This window comes from Dasypus novemcinctus, chromosome 19 (assembly GCF_030445035.2).
Source record: "Dasypus novemcinctus isolate mDasNov1 chromosome 19, mDasNov1.1.hap2, whole genome shotgun sequence".
Lineage (NCBI taxonomy): Eukaryota > Metazoa > Chordata > Mammalia > Cingulata > Dasypodidae > Dasypus > Dasypus novemcinctus.
In genome coordinates, this window is record NC_080691.1 from 33499663 (window position 1) to 33526628 (window position 26966).

The 26966-nt window shown below is 59.2% G+C and overlaps 1 protein-coding gene across 1 annotated transcript in view; it reads left to right on the forward strand.

Annotated features, from left to right (window-relative positions):
* The first annotated feature begins 358 nt into the window (after positions 1 to 358).
* FAM222A (family with sequence similarity 222 member A) overlaps positions 359 to 26966 on the forward strand; it is a 52928-nt gene continuing 26320 nt past the window's right edge. Inside the window, exon 1 of the mRNA XM_004478440.3 lies at positions 359 to 649. The gene's annotated coding sequence lies outside the window, so the exon portion shown is untranslated. The remainder of the gene's footprint in view (positions 650 to 26966) is intronic.

Genomic DNA, 26966 nt, shown 5'->3' on the forward strand with positions numbered 1-26966 from the left:
CCCTCCCCCCACCCCCGGGGCTCGGAGCGGGCGGAGGAGGAGGAGGGGCCGGTGCGCTCTCGCCGCCGCTCTTTGCAACCTGCGGGGGCCGGTGCTTCCCCGGCGAGGAGTCGGGGCCTCTGCGGGCGCCTCGGTTCCCCGGAGGAGACGATCCCCCTCCCGCCCGCGAACCGGGGGGCTGCCAGCCGCGGGCGAACGAGCAGGAGGAAGCAACAAAGACAGGCTGCAGCTGGGGCCGACGAGCGGGGCCGCGGCGGCGGGGCTCGCGGCGCGGGCGGAGAGGGCGCCCCGGGGAGCGGCGCCGGCGGACCTGCGGCCCTGAGCGCGGCCCCGGAGGGAGGCGCAGCGCCGCCCGCCGGACGCGGCGCGCACAGGCCCCTGCGCGGATGTGCTGCCCGAGCGGCCGCGCGGCCCCGTGCCGGGGCGGGCGCGAACCCCGCTGAGCGGAGAGACCCCCCCGACTTCGGACAGCGCAGGCCGGCGCCCGGATCGTCCTCGCCGGTACCGCAGCTCCCCACCCGGAGACAGGCATCGGCCCCCGAGGGGGGCTTCCCCTCGCAGCCTTTGACGCCCTTACATGGCTGCGACCCGCCGAGCGGAGCGTCGCCGCCGCTGAGTCCAGGTGCCCCTCGCCGGCCTGGCTAATCTGGTGAGTTCCGCGGGGCGGGGTTCGGGGCAAAAGCTGGGGCCACCCCCTGGCGTTCGCGCAGCCCGGATTGGACATAAAGGGCCCTTGAATTGAATTGTGGGGGTTCCCGAAGCAGCGGTGGTCCCTGTCTCCCTCCCCCTACCCCAAGTTGTCCGGACGGGCCAGCTGGACGAAGTAGAGGTGGGGGGCCCGTTGTGGGGCTCTGCGGTGCCCTCGGGGGGAGGCAGGATGCCAGAGAGTAAAGGTCACCGCACCCCTAGAGCCATCAGACAAAAATAAAACGGCTCCGTCTTCTGAAAATTCCCCGGGAAATCCCGCGTCTTCAAAGGGCGCTGGGTGGGGGGAGGGTGGGTGCATCCAGCCATGGGACTTAGTTCGGGGTCTCTTGAGCCTCCTCAGCCTCCTCTGGGGTCTTCAAAGATCATCAGCGCAGGGGAGCATGTGGGGTTCCGGCTGTGCAGGTGGCCGTCCCTCTGGGGAGAGAACACAGCAGGCTCTCCCTTCCAGCCCGTGTTCCTACAAGTAACTCGCCGGGACATCGGGTTCCCCGGGGCAGCCGCGGCGTGACGTCACTGCCGGGCCTCTGGCGTCACTGGGGTTGCTGTGGCGACGCGACTTGCCTTGACCCAAGGCCGGAGGGGGCGGAGCCGGATGCCTTCGGGTAGTGAAGGGGCGAAGGCAGACTCCCCTAACCCCCCACTGCAGTCCTCTGACCCAAATCCCTGGGGCGCGGTGAGGTGGGGGAGGGAGGCAGTACCAGCTGTCCTTGCTGAGGGCCCGCCCCCCAAGGACGGGTGTTAGAGCGCTGTCTGCAGAGCCTGGCAGTGCCTAGGGCTCAGGACTCCCACACGGAGCAACTCTGTGCTTTCAGAAGGAATGCTGGAGAGGACACCCTCCTGCGCCCACCCAGCAGGCTGAAGCTGCCCGCATGCCCAGAGAGACGGGGGCTGCTTCTGCTCAGGGAAACATGGACACCCCACCTTCAGCCAGGGGTGGCTCACTGCCCCCCTCTCCCGAAGTCCAGGGAGTCCCAAGGTGAGGGTCCTTGGCCAAGCCTCAGTGCCTGATGGGCCCCACTCCCCTGTGATGTTTAAAAAACGATTTTCACGGGCACACTGTAGTGCCCGGTAAGGGAATGGAGGACAAGGTGTCGTCAGTGTCGAGGACTAAAGAAAGCGCATCTCTGCCAGGGGCCAGCCCTCTTCCCCATGACACCCCAGCACTGGCCCTGTTTCCTGTGCGGGTCCAGTGGACTCCCAGCCAGTATCTAAGTTCATTTCAGCAGTTACCACCATTGTTGGATGTGGGTGAAACTGCTGTGATCACATTTCTAGGAAAAGGTTGGGAAGCGGTATCATTGCTTCAGCAGTGTGTGTGTGTGGGGGGGTTGAGGGCAGAGAGGGGTATGTGCGGGGTCATAGGAGAAGCCAGGCCCCAGTCTACACAGCGAGCACTTTCCCCGTCCTGCCAGGCTCTCTAGCTAGATTAACAGGTCAATAAATATTGGTGGACCTGCTTTTGGGGGCTTGGCAGGGAGATGTTATTTCCGGCTGAAATGGTGTCATTAAACCGACGGCCTTCCAAGGACAGAGGAGCAGCGGCGAATGGAGGGAGCACCGCTCCAGAGAGGTGGGCAGACGGGCTGCTTGTGCTGCCTCTTGGAGCTTCCCAGTTTAGACACAAACTCAGAGTGTGTGCCAGAGATCCACAGACACAGGCAGTTGGAGGCTCTCCGTCGCGTATTTATACTTCCCCAGCCAAGGCGGAGGGAAAGGCTGGCAGAATCGGGCAATTCCTTCTGTTCCCTCAACTTGGCATCCTGGGCATGGAAATGGTGCCAGGCGGCGAGCAGGAGGGAGTGCCAACTTCTCCAGTGTCTCCCTGCGCTCTCGGCATCTTACGGGATCGCCGTAGCTGCTTGGGGGTGGCTTGCTATGGCCGATTTACAGAGGAGGAAACCGAGGCCGAGCCTGGGGAAGTGACCGGCAATGGATGTTCTGCCCGGTGGCTGCAGAGGTTTGGTCCTGAGCTCTCCTGGCTCCAGAGGACAGAGGGGAGGTGCCCCACTTGTTGGACAGGACCCCCGCAATAGTCAGGGGCTACTGCCGGGGGTGGGGAGACAGGCCACCCAGATACCGGGTCCACACCGAAACCCAACCAACCACAGGACGGTGTTGAGCCAGAGTGGCAGCTTCAGCTCTGGCCTTGTGGTCAGCCCGGGCCCCTCGCTCCCTGAATCCGTCCTCAGCACCGGGGTAAGGTGTGGCATCAGTCCAGGCCTGAAGAGTTGAGAGAGCCAACTTCCTGCCCTTGGCCCCCTGGGCTTTCGTGGGGGTGGGGTATGGCTGCCCTCAGCCATCCCAGCCACCCTCTTGGTAGCACGTGTCTGGCTGGGAAGGCCGGGGTGTGTGTAGAGGGCTCCTACCCAGCCCGAGGGCCAGGAAGGGCTCATGGGAGAGACGGCACACGGAACCTCCGAAAGGACGAATAGTAACCTGCCAGGCGCAGGAGCCAGTGTGTGTGAGTGGGTGCAGGGGTGGGTGTGTTCCGGAGGCCGAGCGGGAGTGCAGGGGACGGGATCCAGAGAGGGAACCTATCCTGGCTGTCTGCAGTCAGAGTGGGGCCCCTTCTCGGTTGTCTCCTCTCAAGGTTAACTCCCACCCCTCTGGCCCAGTAATCCTCCGTTTTCTAATCCCCTGTAAGCTCCCCCAGCCGGATCCCTTCTGAGCCTCACAGTTGCTCTGGGCCTGGGCTGGGCTCCTTGACCCCCTTGTACAGAAGAGAAAGCTGAGGCTCCCTTTCCAGGAGTGGGGGGCACTGCTCCTAGGGGTGGGGCCTGGCTGTGTGGTCTTGGGTGAGTAGTCTCACCTGTCTGAGCCTCAGTTTCCTTACTTTGAGAAGGGCCTGATAATAGCCCCCACTGCACAGGGTCGGTCCTGGGTAGGATTCACTGAGTGCTTGGGGCGAGCAAGGCCTCCAAGCGTTTCCCTCCCAGTGCCTCCTGGAGCCCGAGGTCTCGGCCTGGGTGTGGGGCAGGGGCTCCCACCCTCCCTGCTGCCCCTGGGGGTGGGGTGGGGCACCTTTGCCTTCTGGATCGCGGGGCACTTTAGGCTACACGTAGTGAGCGCACGTGGCTCCCATCAGGGCCACCCCCTCCCCCCAATCTCCTTCCAGGCCTCTCTGCCTGGCCTCCCTCTAAAACCGGAGGTAGGGAGGCCAGCCGCTCATCCTCAGGAACCGTAATTTAATCAGGCGGCGATTCCCCCCGGCTGGAGCGGGGCGAGGCGGCGGCGGCGGCGCACAAAAGGGCTGCTTTATTACCTCCTGCAGGCCGGGAATCGCTGCTCTCCCCGGCTGCGGCCGGAGCCGCCTTTATTGTGTTAACCCATTTGCGTGTCAAGAGCTATTGTGCGCTTTATCTGCCTGTGCGGTGCGGGCTGCGGGAGGAGGGCTGCGCCACCCGGCCGGTCACCTCCTCGGGCGCCGCCCGCAGCCCTGATTGGTTGCTAAGTGATTTGCATCCAAGGTAATCACTTTTATCTCTGAAGGATGTCGACTATAATTATAAGCTACTGACATCTTTTGAAATCTGCCTAATGACTATTTTAGTCTGCTCAGGCTGGGGGTGGGGAGGGGGATGGTGGAGGCTGGGGAAGGGTGGGGGGAAGAGTCCTTCCACCTGGATCTTGACCGGCTAGTGGAGAAATAGGATGCCTACTGTGTGCCTGGGGGGTGCGGGGGGGGGGGGGGGGGGGATGCTCGCAGGACTGGGCAGCGGGCAGTTTGGTGGGCAGTGCTCACATTTGCACATTTCAGAGGTAGGGAGATAGCGGCCCTGGGTCAGTAGCCACCTGCCCAGATTGACACAGCTGATAGGCGCTTGGAATGCGGGTGTCTCTGCCCCCCAAACTTCTGCGCTGGCCACACTGGTCACAACAATGCTAGTGTGCGTGGTTTCACCTGTCTCGTGCCTTCCAGAGGTTATGTCAAAACCCCGAGAAGGGCAGGTGAAGGGCGTATTGCTGCCCCAGGCCACCCAGCCAGCACTTGGGAAAGTGGGGTGTTGGTGGCCAGAAGTGTGTGTGTGGAGGGGCACAGTGGCACTGAGAAGACAGTGAAAGGGCAGACCTGGATCCCAGCTGCCCCGGCCTCCTCCCCCCTGTGAGCTGGCCCTGGGTAAACACTGAACCTCAGCAGGTGCGAGGGCATCCTGCTGGCCACTGTCCTGCTGCCCCGAAGGAGTGGGAGATGGGTCTGCATAGTTGTGCTCTGCAGCTGGTACTCGAGTTAGTATCCAAGTTCTTGAATTCTGGACAGAGCAGCAGCAGGGCTAGAGGAGAGGAGAGGGAGAATCTGTGCCAGGGCAGGGAGGAATCCTGGAAGGCTTCCTGGCAGAGGGATTTTTCCTCTAGACCCCGAGGCCTGAGTGGATCTGCCCCAGCGTGGAGTGAACTGCTGGCAGAGGGGGTTTGAGAATCCAGGCATGACCAGGAAGGGCAGGGGGAACTTATGATAGGGTGGAAGTCAAAGAAGGGTGGTGGGAAGCCAGTGAAGGCATTGGAGAGGGGGAAGGGTGCGCTATGATCTGTGTGGTGTTGGGTTCAGTCCAGCAGCCTGGGCAGGGGCTTGGGATTTGCACGCGGGCTCCTGCATGCGCTGTGTGTCCTCAGATGAGTCACTTGACCCCTCTGGGCCTCATTTTCTTCACCTGCTCAAGGGGGTAATGGCATTTCTCTGTGGGCTTTATGGATGGCTCGAGCTTGGCTTTGCAGGGTACCTGGGTGAGCTTTGGGGACGTCAGGGGAGGGTTCGTTAGCTGGGTGGGTAGGACTCAGGCACAGGCCCTGGCCTGGCCTCCTGGCCCCACAGCAAGCCAGCGTCCCAGCTGCAGCAGCTGTTTGGGGCCCTGGGAGCCCCTGCCATTGTTCCGAGGGCACAGGGGACAAAGGCCCGGGAGGTCGGGGTGAAGCCAAGGCTGACTGGGGACTTAATGATGCAGAACTTAATGACCGAGAGTCCGTGAGGAGGGTGGCCTCCCGGAGGCAGAGGAGGAGCAGAGCTCTCCGTCCAGGCTGCCAGCTCCAGGAGCTGCTGCCGGGGCTGGGGCGGCCAACCCTCAGAGTCCAGGCCTGAGCTTGCCACCCAGGGAGGCAGAAGGTGGCAGGCCACCTGGCCTGGCTTTGGGGCTTGGCCCCATCCCTCAACCTCTGTGTGACGACCTTCTCCTGATCTGGCAGGTGGGCTGAGCGTCTGCCGTAGAGGGCAGCTCTGACACTTGGCAGGAACCAGTGGCAAGAGGGCAATAAACAGGAACTGCTATTTTTGCTCTTTATTCATCCATTCACTCAGAGAGATCCATTGCTCCATGCCAAGCTCCCTCCCAAGTGCAGGGGTTGCAGAGATGGACAAGCCCCAGTTGTTTCGAAAGGTGGCATCTACGTAAGGAGGGGCCTCGCATCCACCCTCGCTGTCCAGCGTGTTAATCGCCGCAGTAGAGGGATTCCCGGCTTGCAAGCTCTGTGTCAGACATGGGGGACGGGGGGCAGGGTCCCAGAAGTGAGCACGGCTCGCATGATCCCTGTCCTCTGGGGCCTCTTGCCTCTCAAGTCATATTTGGAAGTCAAAGGTAGAAACTGTTACTTCTGACTGGGGCAGCTAGGGAGAGCTCCCCGAAGAAGGAGGCACTTGTGATCGCTGGCTTTTTGGACTGCTTTTTAAGCATTTTCGCCTCATCTTCTGGGAGCGAGACTGAGCTTCCTGCTTTGGCATTTTGTTCTCGTTTAATCCTCACATCACCCTATAAAGGATATTTTTATCCCTATTGTATCAACGAGGAAACTGAGGCTCAGTGATGTTAACTGACTGGCCCAGGGTAACAGCAGGTCAGTGGAATCCCCTTCTTTATCCACGCAAGTTTTTGCCTTTCCTCTGACCATGAGGCTGCTAGGCTGGGTAGGTTATCACAGGCAGATTCTTGAGGGGCTGCGGGGCCCACTTCTGGGCCAGCTGTCCCCTTAATGAACTTTGAGCAAGTCATTCCCCATCCCAGCCTCAGCCTCCATAAAATGTCAGTGGCAGGCCTGGCTCACCTTACACCACGGTGCCCTTGGCAGACATCGCTAATCAATTGCTGCTCTCTTCCCCTGCTGAGTGCAGACCTAACCTTGGGTTCCTTCCAGGGCTCTGGGCAGGCAGTGCCAATCAATCAGCGGGGGCCTCCTTTTCCAGGATGAGCTCAGAGGCCTCACTGGCCCATCTCTGTGGGGTTCAGACACAGGCATTCCTGTGAGGGCTTGGGGCTGGGGTGCCAGAGTGAGAGGTTCTGGGGGATCTTCTGTGAGGAGATGGGCTGCCCTTCAGCCATGAGAGCTGTTCAGGTGTGAGGGTCCAGCCCCCAGAGAGGCTCGGTTCCCATCAGTGCAGTCTGGCGCGTGCTTCGATTCAGAATGCTTACAGTCTGGGTGATATTAGCGGTTAGGATTTATTGAGCTCTTCCTGTAAGCTTGGTCCTTCACCGGCAGCCTCTCATTCATCGCTCAACAGCAGCACCTGCAGCGTGCCTCTCAGCACCTCGAGGGAGGGTTCTTAGCCCTTTTTAGAGATGAGGAAACAGGCTCAGAGAGGTTCGACCATAGGGTCATGCACTTGGTGTGTGGCTAAGCTGGCCTTCAAACCCTGGCCTCTGTAAGCCCACAGCCTGGAGCAGGGGTGGGGGAGGCAGATACCCAAGGTAGCCTCCCTGGAGGAGGTGTCATTGGTTCCAAGACTTTAAGGCTGGTGAATGTCTGACAAGCAGAGCCTAGAATGAGAGTCTCCTAGGTGGAAGGGCATGAGAAGTGGCTCAGAGGCTGGCAGGCAGGTTGAGGGACCAGTGTGTGGCCAGGTGTGGCTGGAATATGGAGGGAGCCAGGGCCCTGACCTTGACATTTTTCCTCCTACAGTAGGGAGCTGTGGCAGCTATTGGAATGACCCAGCGAGGGTATTTATTCAGCATCTCTGCAAGCCCAGGGTGGGGCCAACCGGTGCTTGGAGCTTCCTCTGGGTGCTATAAGCTTTAACCTGGCACACAGTAGGTAGGCATCCAAGAAATATCTGTTGGATGAATAAGGGAACAAATGCTCTCTACTGAAGAGGTGGGTTCAGGTCAGCAAGAAGAGCTGGTCTTACATGCGGAGGCTGTCAAAGGGAGCATATTTATATATTAAGTCCAGGCTCACGCGCTAGGCCTCGGTTTCCTCATCTGTAAAATGGGAATCCTGCAGTTCCTGGGCTCAGAACCCCCCACACCGAAACACTCCTGGCCTCTGCATGGGCCCAGCTGCAGGGAGGAGAGCAGCTGGGGTCCTCGCTCCAGGCAAGGGTGAAGGCCAGGCCTGGGGGTGGAGAGCGGGGCCTGGGGGCCAGGCGGGGGCCCGGGAAAGGGCTCCAGTGCTCCCCAGCCCTGCTGCCGGTCTGGCCATGCCTCTGTGGCCATGCCTTGAAGGGCAGCGTGGGCCCAGCACTTGGGGGATGAAAGACCATTTTTTAACTCAGTAAAGGGAGAGACAAGCTGCAGGCTGCAGGCCGGAGATATAATTAGTTCGCAGCAGTGGCGCTTTCTTGATTTAGCTTCTGAGAGAACAAGACAAGGATGTTATACCCAATTAGCAGTAACATCCAGTCAGAGCCTCAATAGGTGAGATAACAAGCTATTTTTATGACTTTTCTTTCCCAGCTTGGAGGGGGTGGGGGGAAGGGGATATCGGGGCCTTATTTCTTTTCATCAGGGAACAATTATTAGTGATCTCCGGATTCTCCAAAGCCAAATGATGCATTTGTTAACCCAAACAAGAGAGCATCCTGGGGCAGCAGCGGGGGTGGGGCAGGCTTTTTGAGCCCGGGGGCAGTGGAAGGAGTGCTAGCCCCTCACACCCACTCCAGAAGCCCCCGGAATGGGCCCCGAATGTGGAGAGCCCATTGGTTTGGCAGGGAAAGCTCAGGCCCCTGGAGATATTCTTAGTTCTTGCCTCAGTTTCCCTACCTGCTTTAGAAGGAGCCCAGGCCAGTTCTCCTGGGGACAGAGCCAGTGCTGGCCCTTGGCAGCCCTTTCTGGCACCACCCTAGTCCCCTTCTGCCAGCTGGGCCAGGGGCTGGCTCCTCAGCCTTGACCCTGCCACGTGCACTTGGCCTCCTGGACCCCGCTGAGGCTCACGCCGCCCAACCACCCTCCTGCCTGAGGGTCCCAGGCCCAGTCTCTGGCAGGAACTGAGTAGTGATTAGCTCCACACTCTCCACCCTCATTACCCCCGCAGCTGGGGCACCCGGTGCTGGCCAAGCCCCACCCCAGCCACCTGGCCCTGCTCCAACTCCTCCAACTCCTGGCGAGGGCCAGGGGATGCCCTGAGAGGGAGCTGGTGGGAGAGGGAGCTGGTGGGACTGCGCAACCCGCAGCTGCCCCCAGGTCCCGAGCCCAGGGTCCTGGGCCCCCTCCCGTCCTGCTGAGCTCTTCCCCACCCCATCCCCCACCCCCCAGCGTCCTGGCTCTCTGTCTGCGTGGAGTCCCACACTCATGGTTCAGACAACTGACAAATCCAGCCATGCAAAGTGGGAGTTTAATTGCAAACAGTTTTTATGGATCATGGGCCCATCTGTGCCACCATATGCAAAAAGAAAAGAAAAAAAGGCCCCACATTTTGTGAGTGTGTTTTGTTTTCCTCCCCGCCACCCCCCCCAAACTGACTTCAAAGGAAATGGTTGCCAAGGTTTTTCTGGCTGGAGCCAAGCTCTGAGTTTGGAGCCGTTCTGGGGGCTTCCTGAAGGACTGGGGCTAGGGACTGAGAGGGCTGGGTGAGAGGCCCCCCAGGGTGCCTGCCCAGCGCTTGGGACCCGGCTGCTGAGAGGAGGCTATAGCCTCCCCTGACTGCCAGCCATTCCCCAATCCTACCAGGGGCCCTGAGAATCCCAGGGCTTAGTAGCGCCGTGCCCGCTGGGCCCCGCCCCGCCCTGCCGTCCCCAGCACCTGGCTGCCACTCTGTGCCCAGCCTCCCTGGCAGGACTTGCATGGGGCGGCTGTACCACACAAGTGAAGACACATGTGTGAGCACACCCGCCGGGTCTTGGGCCCAGAGAAGATGGCACTTCCTCTCCTGTTTCCAGCCCGGGAAATGGAGCCCCAGGAAGACGGGGGCTGCCCAGCCCTCCCAGCGGCCCCGGCCTCCCACCCTGGTACCCAGCCCGGCACCCGTGGCTGAACCCCATCTGAGAGAGAGAGGCACAGCAGTGGGCGGCCAGCCCCCGGGTCCTCAGCTGGAGCCTCCCCGGTCCAGGGTTCTGAGGGGAATTGCCGCTGGGTCCGCTCCGGCTGGACGACTGATTCAGACTGCCGTCCTCCCTGCCTGGCCTCAGTTCCTTCCTCTGTAAAATGGGGATAAGAAGTGGGTGAGATGCTGCGTGTGAAGCGCTTCACTATTTGCCTGTGAGGGGAGGCCTCTGCCTTATTCGCTGATCAGGGCGCTTGATGTTGAATGAGTGAATGAATGAATGAAAGGGCGTGGGATTTGGAGGCCTCTCTGGGGAGGAAACGGCACAGGGACTCTTGGCCTGCCAGGAACTCAGAGTTCTTATCCCCTTTCTCGTCAGTGTCTAGAAAATGCCCTGCCACCTGTGGGGGCTAGTAACTCCCTTACGCGGGGGGAGAACCAAGGCGCAGGACTAAGGGACCCTCCCGAGGTCACACAGCCATAGAGGCGCTAGAGCTGGGCCTGGGATGCTGGTCCGTGAGACTCCAGCTAACCAAGTCCCTGCCACGCGTGTTAGAGACGAGGAAGGCCCAGAGCTGGGAAGGGACTTGGCCAGTGTCACGTGGCAGGGAGCGAGCAGCCAGCACCTGCGGGGTCCTTTGTGCCCCCATTGTACAGATGAGGAAACCAAGTCCCCGCTAGCCTCAGAGCCAGGTCAGCTGAGTCCCGCTGCCCTCCCCTTCTTCCCCTGCCCCTCGCCCCTCTGGTTCTGACCCTAGAGTCCCTGGGCCTGTGGGTTTCCCCATCAGCTTTGTAAACCGCTACCTTGGCGTGTGCCAGATCCTAGGGGGGGGACCCGGTGCCTGAGGCCCCCAGGCCCGGCCCTTGGAGCAGCCCTTGTGCAGCAGGGAGCGGGGAAGGCAGGACTTGGGCAAGCAGGGACTGGTCAGGACCCTGGCAGGAGCCCAGGCCGGGCACCAGGCCACCCGTTCCTCACCCAGCGGTGAGCACCAGCTCCCGCTGTAATCATTAAAACTATTAGAAGGAAACGTTCGCTTGAAGCAAATGTCAGGCGCCGAGTTGTGCTTTGTAAACGCTCACAATTAATGCCAATCAGTCCCGGAAAAAAGCCGGCCCGGAATCCTGTCTGTTTCGTTTCATTTGTCAGCTGGTGCCGCTCCATGTTGCACATTTTCATACAATTGCTATAAACATAAAAGGGAAACTCCACAGTCTTCCCGGGCGCCCGGATGGTGCGTGCCGGCTTAATTACTTGGTGTTCCGCTGTTCACTTGGCCGCCTGAGCCAGTGGGTAGGAGAAAGGGGGACTTTGCGGGAGGCGGGCTGGGACTCCTAGGGGCCAGCCGGGGGGTGGGTCACCTTCCGGACCTGGGCCCCCTGCCCCACCCTTCACAGGCCTCTTGGCCCAGGGAGCTGAGGACACCTTTGACAGAGGAAAAACAATGTCAAAAAATGTTTGCAAAATGCTCAAGTAGGAAAGAGGGGCTCAGAGTCCACCAGACTTGGCTTTGAATCTCGAGTCCACCTCCTAGATGCGAGATACTGTGCTTCCTGCCAGCTGGGCCTCAGTTTCCCCATCTACGAGTTAGAAGGAACAGCCCGGCAGTCAGGATTTCCAGCTCTGCGGGGCTGGGCTCTGGGCTAATCTCTGCGGGGTTTTCTCTTGGGTTGTGCAGGCCCTTGGAGGGGGGCTGCCCCTCTTAGCAGTGGGGAGCGACATCCAGGGTTCCACGGCTGGAAGCGGTGGGACTGGGATTGGGGCCTGGCTCACTGTGCGGTACCACTGTGCTGCACTGTTGCGTCCTCCCATACTTGCCACAGGGTTGAAAGGGGATGATGTAGCTAAAAGTCCTAGCGCGCAGTAGGCGTTTAATAAGCAGTAGCTGCTGTCATCTCTGCTGCCTGGGGATAGGCCGGGGGCACTAGGGGCTGCTGGATGGAAGGGGGGTATGCAGTGGTCTAGAAGGAGATGCTGTTGTCTCCCCCTCCCCATCTGGGGCTTGGACCCACTGGGCTTCCAGGGCAGGGCTGAGCAGGGAGACACCGGCCGACACTGGCCAAGTCCCTGGAAGCTCCTGCCTATTCACCAGCCCCTCCCTCATCCCCTCAGATCATCCCAGCTCTGTGGTGCCACATCTGACAGTGCCAGACCCCCGTTGTCACTCTTCCCACTGTACAGATGAGGAAACTGAGGCCCGAAGAGGGAAAGGGCCTGGACTAAGGTGACATAGCTAGGAGGTGGGGAAGCTGGAGCCAGATGGACACCCCGCTCCTTCCTGGCCCACCCTACGCCATCGTGCACCTTTGGAGCTCTCTAGTTCTTTGTGGACAGGGTCTCCTGAGGCCAGACTGGCTCTGGCAGGGACACACCAGCCTTTGTGGAGGCTCGGGACAGGCCGGGCAGCCCTGCCAGCCGGGGACAAATGCTCCGAGGGGGAATAGAGGCCCCTTTGTGTGGCTCTTGGGGGGGGGGGGAGGGCTGCTGCCAGCTGCCACCCCATGTGACCGAGGAGGCCCAGGCCCTCCAGAGGTCTGCTCGCCATTCGCAGGGAGCCCAAGCAGGGAGACCCTGTCAGGCCCCTTCTCCCCGGCCTGTCGTGTGTTACAGATGAAGATACTGAGGCTCAGAGAGGACAGCTGACTCACCAGATTCACATAGTTAGTAGGGAGCCAAGATTTGAAGCCAGGTCTGGGTGACCGCCAGACCACTTCTCTCCCTGGAGCTACCCTTCGTGCTCTTCTAGGCTCCGGGCCACAGATTCGATTCAAGGCGCCTGGCCCGCAGGATGGGCTGGGGAGGAGCCGAGACCGGTGCTGGGGGCTGGGGTTCCAGGCCCACTTTCCCCAGAGCCCTGGGTGCCCTCAGGAAGCCTGCCCGTGCCTCTGTTCCTCAGGTGGGCACTGGGTGTCTGTTCCTTCCCTCGACTCCTGGCCGGCTCTGGGCTGGGGGCTACGACTTTAGTGGAGACCGAGGCGTGGGCTGCTGGGGGCTGCCCACCCCTTAGGCACATGCCCTCAGCGAGCCTCCTTAGCTGCAAAACGGGAATGACCTGGAAGCCACCCTTGGGGCCGGGGCGCCAGTGGAGCATCCCTCGGTGCCTGCTCATACCCAGACTGGGCTGTGTTTCCCTGTCCCCTGCCGCCTCCTGGGAAAGGAGAGGGGGCAAACAGAGAGATGGGGTGGTCCCAGGAGCACGGGACAGGGATCAGCTCGTGCAGGCTCATTTTACAGTTAGCAGCCCGAGACTTGGGAAGCTAGAGGGACTTACCCAGGGTGGCAGGAAGCCCAGGGACACAGCAAAGGGGGCTTCCAGCAAGGCCCCTCCCCAGCGGGCCCCCCTGGGCCACTTGGGTCTCATACCCCATTGACCTCTGCCAGAGCCTCAAGCCCTTCTCACCTCCATCCCCAGCTCTTCTTGCACAGTGTGGCACATAGTAGGCCTTCAGTGAAGACTGAACCGAAGACGTGGGCTCAGCCCTCAGGGACCTGGCCCTGGTCTAGACATCAGTGCTGGGGCCACATGGCAGGGAGGAGGTCCAGAGCAGGGCACCTGGTCCCTGCTCTCACCCCAGCTCTTCCCTCTTCAACGGAATGGAACTAGCCCTCCCCAGCCCCTCCCATGTTCTTGAAAACTTGGCCATCCTCCCATGGGGATTTAAAAAAAATTTTCACGGGTGAGAAAAGAGACTCAGAAAGGCAGATGCTGGCTGAGGTTGCACAGCTTCCCTGGGCAGAGTCAGAGCCCGAGCCTGGGGCACCAAAGCCCAGGCCCTTTCCAAGGTGGAAAACTCTGGGGGGCCGAGCAGGCAAGACGGGGAGCGAAGCAGCCCTGCTTGGCCTCCCAGGAGCTCAGGCCCAGCGGTTCCAAAGCTGCCATTGTTTTCTGAGAAACCAGACAATGGGGATTTTAGGTTTTTGTGTGTATTTTTTTTTTAACATTGGCAACCACATCACAATGATTTTTTATGCAGCGTACAGGGCAAAGGAAAGCTGTTGGTGGGGTGGGGTTTGTACCCTTCGTGTTTTGTGGGTGAAGGGCATACGATGGGGGTCCCAGAGCCGCTTGCCCTGCCCCTCAGCCATGGCCCCAGCCCCTTCCCCGGCCCGCCAGAGCTTCCACCACTGCCTTCACCGCCAGAGGCAGGAGGCAGCCCTGCAAGGGCACCACCCAAATAGCTATAATCAGCAGCCTCGCCAAGACTTCAAACTCACCCAATTATCCTGCAAGGGAAAAAAAACACAAAATGAAAACAAATTAACATGTTTGCATAGAAGCTGCTGCAGCAACACACACAGACGCGCGCACGCACATGCTGGCGCGTGCCCCGACGTGGCGGCTCGCCTCCAAGGCGCTGCAGCCACCCTCCCCCCAAGCCTGGCACCCACCTGTCGGAGCTGGGCAGGCATGGGTCACGCCGTGCCCTCTGCCCTGGGCCAAAAAGTGGGAACAGTTCCAGTGACTAGCTTGGCCCCAGGCCTCGCTGGGCCACGTCTCACTGTACCAGCTTTCCGTTTCTTTTCTTTTCAATTATTAAACACATAAAATTCATTATGTGCCAGAACTCAACCTCATTAATCTGTGAGGTTAAGTACTCTACGAACCTGAAACAGAGAGGTTAGCTGTCCTGCCCCAGGTTGCACAGCTGGAGAGAAGAAGAGCTGGGGCCAGCTCTGGGGTCTGCGCTTCAACCACCGCGCCATTTCTCCGTGGCCCCCTCTTGTCTATGGGTGGTACATGAAAGCCTCATTCTGGCCTTCAGGGCCCCTGCTGACCCTTCCAGCTGTGTCCATTCCCCCGGCACACCCCAGCCAAATGGCCCATCCCTGTCCTGCAGGGCTCTCCTTTCTCCACCGGCACGGGAAATGGTGGTTACTGTCCTGGGTGCAAATCCCTGCTCCCTCACTGATGACGCTCTGTATCTGTTTCCCCTTCTGGAAAGTGGGGGTAATTGGAATGAGATTAGGAGGAATTCAGCAAGCGAGTGAATGCGCCCAGCCCAGGGCCCAACGCGATCGGCATGTAGCCACGCCACCTGCCGGCCTCTGCAGATCCCCTCTCACCCCAGCATGTCCGCCCACTTCCCACTCCTGCAAGACCTGGCTTGTCAGACTCGGCCCTGCTGGGTCCTTGGAGTGCTCAGTTGAGGGGCTCAGGTGCCCCCTCTTCCAGGAAGCCACCCCTCCTAGGAATGACCCTTCACTGGGCTCCCTCGATGCCCTGGGTAACCCAGGTTGTGATTGTCTGGGTGATGTGCTTGTTTATCCTGTCGTGCCTGATTCTTCTCTGGGTCCCTGCAGCCTGGCACCCAGTAGGTGCGCAGTTGAGGTTTGGCAGATGCACTCAACAGGGCCTTCCCTTCTCCCTACTCTTACCCCGGGCATATTCAGGGCCTTCTCCGTGGGAGTCGAAGGGAAAATTACGCTGGGAGGAGTTGGGGTTCAGGTCTTGGAGTTCGGGGATCCCTAGCCCTGGGCTGCAGATGCCTCCCCAGCCTCCTCCCCCTACTGCTGTGTGACTGCAGACAGATCCCTCACCTCTCTAAGCCCCTTGCTCTCATCTCTGGCCTGTGAGGGTGGAAGCAGCTGTGAGGGTGAGGGTGGTGATGGCCGGCAAGTGGGTGCTTAAGAGGGCAACGGCGAGAGTAGCCACTGCCACTGAGCAAGTGCCTCTACCTGATGGACGTCATCCAGCTTAATCCTCGCAGTGGCCAGGTGAGAAAGGTGTAGTTTCTAACTCCACTTACCAGATGGAGAAACTAAGGCCCCCGGGGACACAGTGACTTACCCAAGGCAGCCCTGCTGGTAAATGGCAGAGCTGATCCTGGGTCTTAGCCATGGTGCTGCTTTGACCTTCCTAGGCACCTATGAGGGACCAAGGGACAGTACCCAATGGGCCTAGAGAGTGAGGAAGAGGAGGGCACCATTGTGGGAGGGACAGTGGCTTCATCGGTCTCAGGGCAGTCTCTTTGGCACCAGCCTCTTGGCCTTCAGCCATGCTGACCACTCAGGGTCAAGGCCAGGAAGGTGACTTAATGGCCAGCTTCTAGGGCAGAGGACTGTCTCCAGTGCCCACCCCAGGAGCGGCCAGTCCTGTGGGACGTTGGGTGCCCACTTGGGCCTGGTTCACCTCCTGGCCCACTGGGCAGCCTTGGACAAGTCCTCCTCTTCTCTGAGCCTCTGCTTCCCTGCTGGAGTGTGGGGGTGTGCATGGACCCCGCCTCACAGGACGGTCTCAGGGCTCCAGGAGAGAGCAGAGGCTTGGTGTCCCCGCCCAGCCTCTCCCGCCTCCAGAAGCCTCGCAGCCCATGTACCCCAAAGATACTGTCTCGGGGTAGGGGTTGCATTGCTTCCACCCCACAAACTACTGACAGGTGTAATTGGGCCCAAGAGGAGACTCTTGACCAGTGGCTGCCAGCCCTGCCCCCTCTGCCCACCCACTCAGGGTTGACAAGCACGCACTCGGGTCTGGGGGGGGGGGGGACGACCCAGGTGTTCCTTGTGTGTGGAGGGGTTCGTTGCGTGCAGGTGGCAAAGTATGTGATGAAATGAGGGGGCCTGCAGGGGTCAGGGCAGATGGCCAGAGAGGAGAAGAAAGCAGTGAGCCCTGGGTCATACAAGAAGTGGGGCAGGAAATAGAGGCCCCCCCACCCCTCTGTTCATTGGGGATTTATTGAGCACCTACTCTGTGCCCGGTCTTGGCATAGAAGGAGACAAGATACGGCTCTGTGAGGCCCAAGGCCTGCCCGCCTCTGCTGCCCAGCCTGCTGGCCCAGAGCTGGAGAGGGTCCCAGTGACATGGCAGCTTAGGTGGTCAGGAGCACAGGGGTTCAAACTCCGCCCCACCACTCAGGCAGCCCCCTCCCACCCACCCTCCTGGGGCTTTGAGTGCAGAGGCTGGGGGCCGAGTGGAAGGAAAAGAACTCAGGAGAAGGTTCTTTCTCCTCCCCCATTATGAAAGTCATCTTCATCTTTTAGTTTTAGGGCATGATGAGTGTGATAAAGAAAATAAAAGTCTCCAATCATCCAAGAGCTGAGTCTTGGGTACCAGGGTGGGAAACTGTCCTCCCAGGGGTCAGGCATCGGGGAGTGGCTGCACGAATGACCGCCCTCGTCAAGCAGGGCCCTGGGAGTGGGTGCGTGGGCTTGGCCGAGCGCGGGGCCTGGCCCAGGGAGCCTGTTCCGGGGCCCGGGCTGCTCGGCCTCGTCCCGGCCCTGGCTCGTGGGAGCCACCTGCTCGCCCGCCAGCCCAGCGGCCCATTGTCTGGCACGGGACATGGAGCAGCGTTGTTCTGCACACATCTGATCCCGTCTTTTCCACATCAGATCATTTGTAACCGTCACCAGGCAGGCGGGCCCGCCGCTGATTCAATCTCGGCTTTGTGCTGTCACAGCCGTTTTTCTGCACCGGGCTGGTTTTGAAAGGAAGCGCAGCTTCTGGGCCCCGCTTTTCAGAAGCGCGGCGGGGTGGGGGTGGGGTGTGTAGCGCGCGTGGATGCGCACACGTCCCCCGCACGTGCGCACGGACACACACACTTCCCGTCTCTCTGCCTCGCTGCCGAGGGTGGCATGTGGAATGAGGTGGGTGGGCGAGCGGCCCGTCCCCCCACCTCCTGCCCACCCTGAGCACCGGCCGTGGACCTTGTGCAGTCCCAGCAGTCTGCGTTCTGGTGAAGGTGACAGACAAGCAGTCACTGGTGAGATAATTTCAGAGCATTGGAAGGACCGTGAGGGAAATGAAACGGCGATGGGACAGTGGTCGGGGCAGAGGCTTGCTGACGTGGAAGAGGTGATTCACTTGACCTCAGAAGCGTGAGTGAGGAGACGAAGCCGGCATGTGCATGCCACCCATGGGGGCTAGGGGTGCATCTTGGGGACAGTGATGCCCCTTGCTGCCCACAGCTGGCTGGTGAGCTTCTGCAGTGATATGTCCCCTAAGCATAGAATTCAGATACCGGACTTCAGAGGCTTCGTGTGAATGGAGAGCGTAAAAATACCTCATTAGCAATTTTTTAAAATTGATTTCATGTAGAAATGCTAATAATTTGGGTACATTGGATTATTTAAAGTTTGTTATTAAATTTAATTTCCACTGTGGCTACTAGAAAATTTTTGAAAGTGCATATGGGGCTGGCGTTCCATTTCTCTTGGACAGCGCTGGCGTAAAGGATTTGGGCACAGAACTGTATGCGCAAAGGCCCTGAGGTGTGACCGATGTCGGCTTGTTAGAGGACCAGAGAGAAAGCCCATGTGGCCAGGCGGGGAGAGGGTCAGTGTGGCCAGGTGAGGTTGGGGAGAGGGACAGTGTGGCCTGGGTGGGGGCAGGGAGGACGTGCAGGGCCTCAGGGGACATCACTAAAGATGCAGAGGAAGCCAGTGGGGGAGCTTTGAGTGTAGAGGGTAGTGAGTTACACGCGGAGAAGCTCAGCCTGCCCGCACCGCAGGGTGGGGGAAGCCGCAGGGTGGGGGAAGCCGGGAGGCGACGGGCGGAAGGACCCGGTGCGCCAGGACCTCTTTCAGGAGAGGTGCTGACAGCACCTGCTGGTGGCTTAGCTAGACCGCTCTGCCTCTCCAGAAGGCTCCCTGCTTCCCACGGCTGGGATTTCAAAGCCTCTGGGGCTTCCCGTCCTCTCTCCACACCTGTCTCCACCACCACTCCGGGTTCCCCCAGCAGCGGCCCCCCTGGCGTGTCAGCACCTCTACAATGGGCACCACCCACCTCTTCTCCAGGTGGGCAGTGGTTGAAGTCCTCTTTGAAAAGTTGCCATCTTTTGTTTTAGAGTGATGACTGCTCACTGCAGAAAATTTAGAAACACAGCACAGCACAAAGAAGAGAAATCAAAATCCCCCAGCGATAACCAGAGTCCCACAGCTTGGAAGTGGCAGAGCTGGGGCTCCAACCCTCTTCTAAGTCATGGCGCTCCGTGGCCGGGGGACATGGGGTACCTTCAGAGCCTGGAAAGGCGTTAGAGACCAGCATACCCTCCACCCCAGCTCACAGCCAGGGTCAAACGCTGGAGACCTGGCCCATGTGTGAGTGCTGTTTGTCTCTCAGGAGTTCAAAAGAAAAAAAAAATTATTTTGAAAATTTGGAGGGTTGGTGTAAAAATCCAGAGTTCCCGCATCTCTGGACAGATCGGGGCTGTGGAATTGCTGGGCCAGGTATTGGGACCATCTCTGGGCCTCTCCCGCCGAGTCCCTGCTCAGACTCTTCCCACTTATTTCCACACCAGCCTGACCCCCAAAGACATAGGAGTTTTCAACCCTTGACTTCAGGCTAAAGTCAAGACCACCCCTCACCAGCCACTTCTGTCATTGTCCCTCCATCTCCCAGACATCCCTGGGCTGGTTCACAGTCTCGTCTGTCCCCCCCTCCCTCCCCTCAGGGTCAGCTCAGGCCCACTCCTTCACCCGTCCTTCCTGCTCCCTCCACCTAACTGCCCCGACAGCCCTCCCCCCATCCCCACCACCCATGGGCCCGTTTCCTCATGGGTGCAAGGGCCACCGTGGTCTCCCTTTCTCCTCGTGGGGCGGGTTAAGTGAGGTAGTGGATGTTAGAGGGCTGAGCTAGTGGGGAATGCCAAATAGACTTGCTCTTTCCAAGACCCATCCTGAGAAAGGGACTTGGCTTGGTGCTCCCGATCCCAAAGGCAGAGCCTGCCAGGGCCTCATCGCCCACAGCTTTCCTCTGGCAGGTGAAGGTAACTATGGAAACCAAATGCTGGCCTGGAAAAACTCTGTAAGCTATTCTCACCTTGACCATTAAAAACCAGAAGAAGAAGAGAAAAAGAAAAAAACAAAACACTGGCTTTTATTATTACCCTTATTATGTTTTCTCTTTCCCTGCTGCTGGGTTTTAACCCTAGACTGTGGGTGCATGGCTGAGAGCGCCGAGCCTCTCCCAGCTCCACGATGGAGCTCATCTTTGGCCCTTTGCACAAGCTGTTCCTTCCCCCCTGGGGACCCCATTATCCCTGGCGTCATCTGGTAATGTCTGCTACCCTTTCAGTCTCCACTTACATCATGTCTTCCAGGACGGGTCCATGGCCTCCCCTCCAAAACCTGGATTGGAGAGCTTTCCCCTGAGCTCCCCAGTGCCCATGACATCAACAGCCCCCCTCCACCCCTCTTTGGAGACTTGACTGCCACTTTTTTTGTTTTACTTTTTTTATTCTTTTTTTTTTTTTTTAAGATAACATAGATCACACAAATTTGCCACTTTTAATTAAAGAACGAAGGTTGGAACTAAGAGAAGGGAGGTGTTAAAATGACAAGTACACCTGAATCCCCACCCAGATTTCCCACCTCAGATCTGGTTCTCAGGAAGAGTGCCTGAGAAGGTGAAAGCTGGGTAGGGTGAGCAAAGGGGATCCAAGACTGGCGGCTTTGACCCCTGGCTGGGGCCTCCCAAAGGCTGCTTTTCATGAGCAGGAGCCCACCTATTCGCTCCAAAGGTTCTACCCCACAGAGAGACAGGACTCAACGTCCCTCCCTCCATCCCCAGAGGAAGTGAGTTTACAAGCTCTCATAAGCCTTCAGCCGCTTCCCTGAGCTGCTCCCAGCCCTGAACCTGCACTTGTCCAGCCCTTGCTCCTCCCTGCTCTGTCCTGAGGACCCCTGCCTGGCCTTGCACACATGGGGTGCTCTGATTAATCACCAACAGGGTCCGTTCTCCAACAAAACAGAGCTGCCTCGAGCTCTGGACACTCAAACCAGTTTCTTCCAGGTCTCCCTGCCCTTTGGAGTCCATTGCTGGGAGCAGTCTTCCCCTGCCTTCTTCACTTGGCTGTCATCTACTCACCTAATGATAATAATCATAAACAGTAATAACCTACCATACAGGGGACTACTACTCTGACACTGGCTCTTCATTTGTACTGATTCGGGGTAAGAAATTCACCCCTTTCTCAGACGAGGAGACTAAAGCTTAGAGAGAGGGATCTGCCTCAGGCCACAGCTAGTTCAAAGCTTGAGACGTGATGCCGCCGCCCTGCTCACAAGGCAGGGGGGTGTCCCTTCCCCTACACAGCCCTGGGCAGGTAGGGTGGCCCCATCCTGGGTACCACTTGGCCCCTGGCCCCTGTGCTGCCTTTCCCAACCACCCCACCCCCCGCCAGGGGAGGCTGGCATCCCACGTCATTGCCCCAGCCTTCTGTGCATGACCTGGCACACAGTAAGTGCTTAATACACGTTTGTCATGCCGTGCCCCAGGGGTCGTTACCCAGGGCAAGTAAAGTCACCGTCAGTTCCCACGGCGGCTGACGTCACTAGGTCCCGGACTCGGCCCCGCCCCTCCGAGGGCACGTGCGTAGGGAGCTGGCCGTGGTGCTGAAGGCCCTGGGCCCGGCCGGCGCCTCCCAGCCCCACCGCGCCCCGACACCGCAGTCCAGCCTCAGCCTCTTGCCCATCCTTCTTCGGGAGACGTTCTCCTGAAGGCTTACTGTGCAAGGACTCAGGTGATGGTGCCACGAGCCCACGGAGGAACAACTCGGAAAAGCCCCTGGGGAACGCCGTCCATTCGATTATTGGCCAAGCATTTATGAGTACCTTCTGTGACTCAGGAGAAGCTCTTGAGGAGCCGGGGCTTCAATTGAAGATCAAGTGGAATTTCCAAGGGGTAGAGAGCCGGGAAGAGCTTGCAAGCAGAGCGGGTGGCATGGGCCAAGGCCTTAGATAGTGAAGGTGAAGGCTTGTGCTGAGAGGGCGCCACCTCAGGACGCCACCTGCCATCAGAATTCCTCATTGTTGGCTGAGTTTTTGGTGTCTCTTGCAGCCCAGCACTCTGGGCGTCTCTGGCTCCAGTGCCAGAACACTAGAACAGTGTTTGAGAACTGACAGAGGGGTGTGGGGACCAGGGGCGGGGGTCTCTGCCCTGGGCAGAGGGAGCCTGGTATGCTTTGTGACTAGATTTGCATTTTAAAGCGGTCCCTGCCTGGGGGTGGGGAAGATGTCGCTGTAAGCCTGGCAGGAGATGAGGCCTCCTGTTGAAGGGGGCAGTGCCCTCCCCCACCACCGCCCTTTAAAAGAGAGTGAAAATCTCCTTCTGCTGCTGCGGCCCAAATGGCAGGGGGAAATAATCACTTTTCACAGGCCTCTGATCCACTGCCAAGCCCTGTGCCAGGTTAATCAGCAATGCTGGTGTGACTTGAAGATTCCTGGGCTGGAGAGATCAGGAGAGGGGTTAAAGAAAATTACCCTCGCCTCCTCCATGTTAATGTAATCTCTAACCAGATCTGCCTAGCCAGAGCTCAAATTGCTTTTTAGATTAACATTTAATTATTAACAGGGTCCCCTGGAAGGCCTCAGGCTTGGAACGGATGGGGGAGGAAGCGGCAGGAGGGGGATGGGAGCGGGCTTCTACTCCGGCTGCCTTGCAGAGGGAGAGAACGGGAGAAAGAGGGAGACTGGGAGAGAGATGGGGTCAGGAACAGAGAGATAAAAAGAGATAGAGAGCCGGAAATGAGAAGGGAGAGCTGAGAAGGGAGAGCCGGGGAGGCAGATGACGGTAGGGACAGGGAGGGAGGCAGAGGGGAGGAGGACAGACACATTGGCACCTTCTGTCATCGGAGCCCCAGAGAGGGTGTGAGGGGGATTGTGCAGCTGAATAACCACCCTGGCAAGGGTCCCTCCGTTATTTTAAGGAGACTGGGCATACTGGGGCTGGCATGGTGTTGGGCTCTGGGCAGCGTGGCCCCTCTTGCAGCCCACCCTCTTTACCTTCAAGTTCGGGCTTCTCCATCTGGGGCTGGTGGTCCTATGAGACACTGGCGGAGCCCTCCCCCCGCCCCCGTGTGCCTGGCTTGTTAAGGCACGCGTTCCCCTGAGCTTCTTCTAGTACTGGGAAGGAGTGGTTAAATCATTAATAAGAATAGCATTGACCCCTTATTGAGGACCTACTATGTGCTGGGCATTGTCTTATCGGTGTCTCAAAACACCCTCGTGAAGGAAGTACTATTAGTCTTCCAATTTTACAGATGAAGAAACTGAGGCTCAGGAAGGTTAAATAACTAACCCAAGGTCACAGAGCTGGTGAGTGACTGCGAAAACCTCCGGAGGCCTCCCTGTACTACCACCGGATTCATACTCCCCCGGCCTGACAGCTAGGGGTCCTTAGGCAGGTCGGCCACCCTCTTCGGGCCTCAGTTTGTGCACCTGTAACTTGGGATCTGGACTAGAATCTCCTCCTGGGGTTATTTGAGGAGTAAACGTTACAATGTGTATGAAGTGCTTGTCTGGGCCTGGGGCAACCGAGGGCAGCCATGATTTGGGGGGACCGACACACATGTGACCCCCACAGGACCACACGGCCAGGATCTGAAACCCCCTCTCCCAGACTCCAAACCCAGTGCTCATTCCCCTGCCCAGGGCTGGGCATGCCACCACCATGACACTCTTCCAGCATTGGGGAGGGTGGAGGGGGAGGAGGCACAGATGAGGAGGGTGACGGGGAGAGCCGTAGGAGTGTTCCCCCTTCCAGGGAAGGTGGCGAGGCCCTGTGGAACCGCGGCAGCTCCTTCATCTCCTTTAAGGGAATTCAGAGTCTGCACCGTTCTTTACAGGAGCTGCTGGGTCTGTCCAACTTTCTGTCTTGTTTCCCACTCAAGATTCTAAATCCCCCAAAGGCAGGAACTGGGTCTACAGCCACCCTTGTATGCCACTTGCACCCAGCTAGTGCCCTGGTTTGTGTTGGAAAACCAAATTGCAGCATCCTCTCCTGCACAAGCAGCTGGCCCACTCCCATCAGATTTGGGTAGGGAAATCGAGATGCAAAGAGGTGCTGTGAGTGTGTCAAGGTCACACAACCCGTCAGAACCCAGGCCCCTGGCTGGCAGGCACCACCCTGAGGCTCCCAGAGCCGGCTCTCCTCTCCAAACCCTTGTTCCCACTGGGCACCAGGGAGAGCCTGCACGACCTTCCCCTCCAAGCCACAGCCATCTTTGGCCTTAAATGGAGCCACAGAGGCCTGCGTGGGCAGCTCCCAGGGGAGGGAAGGGCAAGGGCTGGAAGTGGTGCTGCCCTTGGCCTTCACAGGGCCACAGCCACATCCTCCTCCAGGGCCTGCCCAATCCGGTGAGGGACAGACTGTTGATTTATGGGATGCACTAGGGCAAGTTTCACCCACCGGCTGTCCTTTCAGTAGCTTCGGGGAAATGCTGGAGGGTGAAGGCAGGAAAATTCCATTTTTAACTTGACTTGGATTTGGCAGTGGGAGGTCAGTTCAGGCTGGATGTTCCCTTTTGTCAGAGCAGGGACTTCCCATGACTCCCCGAAGATGCACAGGAAGTGTCTGCTGCCTGAAGGAGTGAGTGAGTGAATGAATGAATGACTGGGTGCAGCCACCTCCTAGTGGTTCCCTTTGCCCGGGCAGGGCCTCGACTTTATTCTCTCAGTATTGTTCGGTCCCACAGCGCCCACCGTGCGTGTTTATGGGGTGATTAAGTACCCTCCTGGGGCCCCTTCCCTGCCGTCGCTCAGCCCCTCTCTGGTCACATTCCCTCCTGGAGTAGAATCAGAGAGGATGTGGGCCGAGGGGAGAAGCAGCCGTTGCTTCTGCTCCTCCATGCCCAGCCGACAGGGAACCCCCACCACGAAGAGCGGTTTCGTGTGGGGCTGCAGGTGCAGGCTTCGGCCAGGGTTGAGATGCTCGGGCTGTGCCACCTAAAGGCTGTGTGACCTGTGCAGATTACTTCCCCTCTCTGTGACCATTCCCCAATCTGGGAAATGGGGATAAAAGCAGAACCTGCCACCAAGGCAGCTAGGGGTTGCTGAAAGCACAGGAGCAACCTTCAGTGCGTGCTGGCTGCTGTAATTAGTGGGAGTGCTAATGTGCATATTGTTATTTGGAAGGAGTGCTGATATGTACTCATTATTCCCGCCGCCCTGGGGGCTCCCCGACACCCCCTGCAGCCCGACAGGTAAGGGAGAGATGACAAATGGCAGGCAGGGCCAAAGGCCCCAATTCCCTGTTCTTTTAATAAAAATAAAGACAGCCCTTAGACAGCCTTCTCTTACTCATTGTTCTGCCAAGGCAAGCAGCACAGACTCAATTCCTCCTCGGACTTGGAAAGTTCCTTCCTTTCTCTCCCCTCCCCTGTCACATTTCCTTTATCTAAAGCCTCAGCTCTGAAAGGGCACATCGACAGCTGGGGGGAGTTATCTGGTGGAGGGGACCTTTTCCTCAGGGTGTCTCTGAGATAAGGCTGTCTTATCAGCCCCCACGTCAGGGACCGTGCCAAAGCATTCTATCATTGAGGCCTGCGACAGTTCTCCCCTCCCCCCCTTTTTTATTATTAAAGTCACAAAAGACCTTGGGTTTATAAACAGTCCGATTTGCAGATAAGGTTTCAAAATGAGCAGCGCTCCCAGGATGGTTCCTGACTGGGGGGAGTAACGGGCCCAGGTGGGGCGCTCCAGGGGGCTTTCTGCAGCCTGTTATGCCAGGGAAGGGGCAGATCACGGGAAGATCCTGAGTGTTTTAGGTGCCCGCCCTGTGCTGTCCCCAGCTTGCTGTGTGACCTGGTGCAAGATGCTTGGCTTCTCTGGGCCTCTCTAGCTTCATCTGACAAGATCCAATCCATTGGTTCAGCCACTCATTCAACACCTGCCTATTATATAATTGCTCTCTGCCAGACTCTGGGGAGAGAGACACAAATAAGACACCTCCTTGCCCCTGAGAAACTCAAGGTCCAGTGGAGAGAGAGGCAGGCATGAAAACTGGCAGTTACAACTCAGTGTGATCAGGGCTTGGGGTGGGGGTGCCTAGAGGAGGAGACAGCGGGGCCAGAGTCTGACAAGCCTGAACTCAGCAGATGGGTAGGGGGCGGCTGGGTTGTCTTCCCAGGACAAGGGCAGGGAGAGGGATCTGACTTTGTCTTGTTTGTAGACAATGGGGATGATAATGAGGGAAGTGGAGGTGGCCAGTCCACTGTCCTTCTCACACTCCTGGACTGCCATGCGCCCCCAGCAGCAGGGCACAGGGTTCCCGAGAGGATGGGCAGTGAGCTGGGGGACCTGGGGATTGAGAGAGAGGAAATCCCTCCCCTCCAGGAGAAGATCATCTCGTGGGCTGCTGGGCTGACCTGCTGGCCCTCCAGAAGCAGCTGTGGCCCCAAGCGCCATCAGGTGACCCCTCTCGGCCCCCAGACCTTCCTGGGCGCCTGCTGCCAGGGCATGCTGAAAACCAGGGCCCTGCTGGGAGGGCAGTTGATGGGCTCCAGGCCGGACCACTCCCCCTAACTGCAGCCCCCAGCCTGTACTTTTTCAACTGCAAAGCGTGCTGGGAGGTACAGCCTATGGCGAGTTGGGGGAGGGTGCTAGGCGGGGAGATGGGCTTCTGGGCACCTGGTGAAAGGCCAGAGGGGAGGAGGGCCTCTGGGGGTGGGGGCTGGGCATGGCCAGGGTGCTGGAGGGGGTGGCCTGCAAGGGGCCAAGGGGGAAATGGGGGGGACCATGAGGCAGTAACTCGCCTGGGAGGGGTGGAGGTTCGGGGCTCCCAGCCCCCATTTCCTCGGCTCACCAGGTCAGCAACCTGCCCCCTTCCCTGCCCAGCACTGGCCTGGTGTGTGGACAGTGAGGGCGCAGGCTCGCCCACCCACTGCCTGCTGCATGGCCACCCCTCCTGTGGAGCCGGAGGGCGCGGGCCCTTTCAGCGCCAACCTGCCGGTTTTCTCCACCCTCACTCCTGTGTCAGGGTGAGAGGGGGACGTGGCGCTGCGGGGGGTGCCACCGGCCTCTTCACCTTGCTGGCACACACAGTCGTGCATGTGATTGTGTGTCCCCGTGGGACTGCCTCCCAGCGCCCAGGAGCATGTCACGCCCCAGTGCGTGTGGCCCTGAGGGTGCATGAGAGAGCAGTAGGCAGATGCCTGCCCGAGGGCACGGGCGTGTCCTGGAGGGCCAGCGGCGCAGGCCTCCTCCGTCGCCCTTGAGCATCCTGGGACCCGCAGAGCGGCGCCCTGTCCCACCGTCGAGGGCTGTCATCCCCGCCGTGAGCCCCGCTCCATTCCCTTTTAAAACTGTGTAATTCCTGCCTGATGGTAATGGCATATTTTTAAATTACCAGAAATCAAAGCCGGAGAGT